General features: G+C 46.4%; 1 pseudogene; it reads left to right on the forward strand.

Moving 5' to 3' along the window:
• Nucleotides 1-2312: 2312 nt before the first annotated feature.
• LOC102766077 lies at nt 2313-3690 on the forward strand (annotated as a pseudogene).
• The last annotated feature ends 623 nt before the right edge of the window (nt 3691-4313 follow it).

The raw sequence follows: 4313 nt of genomic DNA on the forward strand, positions 1-4313 counted from the left end.
AAGAGGGCAAAAGGGTAGATGGAAGACACTGTAATAGTGTAAAGAAAGCAAATGTGGTTTCTGCTCCAGTTTGAACTTGTGCTAGGTAAATCATATTACATTTAGGTTCTGTTAAGTGTTTTAACATTTTTTCTTATCTTAGCTTAGAAAGAAAACAACTGAAATTTCTATCTCTATGATCTATATAATTTCACTCTTATATGCTACTGGTAGATTATTATTACTTTTAATAAGTAATGTATCTTAGAAATGTTTAGACTTTTAAAAATATATTTGTATTGATTTTAAAGAGGAGGGGAGAAGGAGAGAGAGATAAAAACATCAATGAGGAGAAAGAATTATTGATCGGCTGCCTCTTGCACACCCCCACTGAGAATCGAGCCTGCATCCCGGGAATGGACCCTGACTGGAATTCAAACCATGACCTCCTGGTTCATAGGTTAATGCCCAACCACTGAGCCATACTAGCCAAGCTGTTTTGACTTTTTAATAAGTAATATATCTTTAAAATGTTTTTGTTTTGTTTGGGGGAGGTGGGTTGTTTTGTTTTTAATATTAAATTTATTTATTTTTAATTTTTTTATTATTCAAAGTATTACATAAGTCCACTTTCCCCCATGGTCTTCTCCTAGCCTGCACCTGCCTCTCAGCATAGACAATGCCGGGGGAGGGTAAAGGCCAGTAGGTGTTTTATTTTTTTAATGAATTAATTTTTTTGTTTAAAGTATTACATATGTCTCCTTTTCCCCCCCATCGACCCCTCTCCAGCCAATCCCACCCCCCAGGACAAGTCCCACTACCCAGTGTCCACTTCCATTGGTTATGCTAATATGCATGCATGCAAGTCCTTTGGTTGATCTCTTACCCTGCATCTCCATCTGCAACTGTCTTCCCTCTGAGGTTTGACAGTATGTTGGGTGTTTCTCTGTCTCTGGATCTATTTTTGTTCATTAGTTTATGTTCATTATATCCCACATATGAGTGAGATCATATGGAGTTATTGTCCCATTTGTGGGTGGAGTAGTTTCATCTCAGGGTGCCTGGTTATTTGGCTCACTCTCTACCACATTGACCAAATAGCACAAATTACAACTCAACAAGACATGACACAAAGGGAACAAAACACGAATCTATTCACGACACTGATAACCCCAATAAAAGTGACCACCAGAGAAGAGTACTAGGAGAGATAAAGAGAGCAAAAATGATATTAAGAAAAGAAAAAATAGAAAAAAGAGGGGGAAAATATACATATATGGGGAGAAAACTCCACAAATCAAACAAATAGACCAAAAAAAAAATGCAAACAACCAACACCCAGGAAAAAAGAGGGGGAGCAGAATCTGTAGAGACAGAGCTTATTTCCAGAAAGTAAGGTAAAGTAATTGAATAAATAGGGTAATGGCCATGGTTCAGTATAGAAGAGGTAGAAACAAAATAAATGAATAAGAAGAAAAGTAAAAAAATAATATAACCAATAAATTAAAAAAAGATACACGCGCGCACACACACACTAAGTGGCCAGATTATTATGACCACCTGACATTTGTAGGCAAATTAACTATAATTTCACACTGAAGTTGCTAGAGGGCCAGACCATTATAAACAAATGTCTGAATAGCACAACATACCTAAGTATCATTACTGATCAAGTTCATCCTATCATGTTGATGGCGCATCCCAATGGAGATGGCTTCTTCCAATAAGACAACGTGCCATGCCACGGTGCTCGTATTGTGCAGGAGTGGTTTCAAGACCATGAGGGACCCCCCCACAATCACCAGATCTCAATCCAATTGCTTAGGTGGCCCCCACAATCACCAAGGGTCCCTCAGGCTCCAATGAATCCATGACAGCAGTGACATTTTGAGTGGGCGGGCAGAACGGCTTGGTCCCTCCCCTGGCCCACAGGCTCCCATTGATCAGGGGATGGTTAGCAGGGAACTGGAGTGAGTGGCCCAGGGATTGGCAAGCAGCTGGAAGGCAGGCCTCTTGGTCCTTCCTCCTGGCCCTCAGACTCCAATGGGTGGTGGAGACAGGGTGAAACTAGGGACTGGCTTCCTTAGTAGTCCTGTAGGTTCAATCTCCAGAGGACAGGACAGGCACCAACGGACCAGCGCCTGCAGCACGATCCCGACAGTGCTGCCAGCCTCCTGGAACTTGGCCTCGGGCACTGCGGCCGCTTCCCCTCCCTAGATGCTCCACAAGGAAGAAAGGATCCCGCCAGCAGCACCAGGGGGCAACCAGCAGTGACTGACTGCTCTCCCTGTGCTTCCTCTAGGTCACTCGAGCTGGCCCCCACCCCGCTCCAGATGAAGTGTGATCACTGCACAGGGAAACAATGTAGTAAAAAAAATGAAAACCGATGACTAAGAGAATGCTGCAGTCAATGTTCGGATTCCGGTTTAGGAGAACGGAGAGAAAGAAGAATTCCATAAGTTGGCAGATGCCAAGATATTTCTGAGTGACTGCCTGGTGTGTGACAATTGTGTGGCCTCAGAGGAAGGAGTCCAAGTTTCTCAACAGAACACCAAGGACTTCTTCCATGTTCTGAACCTTAATAAGAAATGTGATACCTCACAGCACAAAGTGCTGGCAGTATCTGTATGTCCTTAGTTCCTGCCTTATTTTGCTGCTAAATTCACCCTCAGTGTCACTGATGCATCCAGAAGGCTCTGAGGCTTCTTCAGAAGCCTTGGGGTGCACTGTCTTTGACATGAAGATAGCTGCAGACTTCATCATCCTGGAGAGTCAGAAGGAATTTGTGTATCGGCACTGCCAGCATGGTGAGGAAGAGCCCCGGCTACCCTTGCTGACCTCCACCTGCCCCAGCTGGGACCAATATGCAGAGCATGTGCTCGGTTACCCCATCACCCCCCAACTCTGCACAGCCAAGTCTCCCCAGCAGATCATGGGCTTTTTGGTGAAGGATTACTTCACCAGATGGCAGAACCTGTCCCCAGACAAGATTTTCCACATCATTGTGGCCCTGTGTTATGACAAGAAACTGGAGACCCTTTGAGAAGATGTTCCCACAGCTTCACACAGTTCCCAGGGTGCTGACTGTGTGTTAACCTCAGGTGAAATTGTCCAGATAATGGAGCAAAGTGACCTCGCCTCAAGTGATGCTGCTGTGGACATTCTGTTTGGAGACATGAAGGAGAAGGAGGTGAGGCTCCATGAGGGTGCCAGCTCCGACGGACACCTGGTGCACATCTTCAGGCACATGGCCAAGAAGCTGTTCAATGAGGAAATGGGAGTGCTCACCTACAGCACCCTGAGGAACAAAGACTTCCAAGAGGTCACCCTTGAAAGGGACGGAGAGGTTCTACTATGCTTTGAGGCTGCTTACAGCTTTCAGAACATCCAGAAGTGGTCCTGAAGCTGTAGAGGGGAAAGTTCCCATGCCACTTCATGAAGGCCCAGGCAGAGAATGGGTGTGCAGACAGGGCACTGCTGTGGCAGATGGAAGGTATCTACGCTGCCATCCAAGTGTGGCCCCCAGAGACCAGCACCCATGTGCAGGAGCTGTACCAGGAGTGGCTTGGATGGGGGCGTGACTCCCCTGGGCCCAGGCGGCCCTGCATACCACCTAGCAGGGCCCAGGGCAGCCTGCCAGGACATCAAGTGGCAAAGGTCCAGCAGATGCCCGGCCTGCAGGCCACCTGCAGAGGGGTGTCAGACACGTGAAGGAAAGGCTTAGCATCTCTGTCATCACTTTGGTTTTCAGAATTCCCTGCTCCCCATCTGTTGGCTCTCTCCCTCTGAGGGGTGCTGTTGTTGTCACATGGGTGTAACTGGAATATTGTATCTTGAGAGGATTGCCCCAATATACATATCCTTTTATCCAATGATGAAAAAATCCCAAACAACAAGAAATGGAGACAGACTACTGTCCTTTAGGCTTATAAAAACTCTGGGAGTGTCCTGCAAAGAGTTGAGACTTGGTTCTGTTCACATGCCTCAGAAAGATTGGATGAAGAAATGGCCCAGTTTGGCCCTGACTTTACCCACTTATGTTACTCTTGAAGGTGTCTTTGCCACAATGTGAATAAACTGCCACCTTTTGGAATAGGGGCTCATACGAAAATCTGCATTCCCAACTTTTCTTGAAACAGATCTATGTTCTGCAGCTGTGGCCACTGTCCTGAGACCAAGTCCTATTGACCAGATCCTGTCGCTGAGAATCAGGGGGCACTGGAGTGGATGAGGGGTCCCTCAGCCCAGCCTTTGCCCTTTTGTAGTCCAGGACCCCTCAGGGAATGTCCGCCTGCTGGCTTAGGCCTGTTCCCTGTGTGGAATGGGCCTAAGCT

The sequence above is a fragment of the Myotis davidii genome, unplaced genomic scaffold (genome assembly GCF_000327345.1).
Source record: "Myotis davidii unplaced genomic scaffold, ASM32734v1 scaffold541, whole genome shotgun sequence".
Lineage (NCBI taxonomy): Eukaryota > Metazoa > Chordata > Mammalia > Chiroptera > Vespertilionidae > Myotis > Myotis davidii.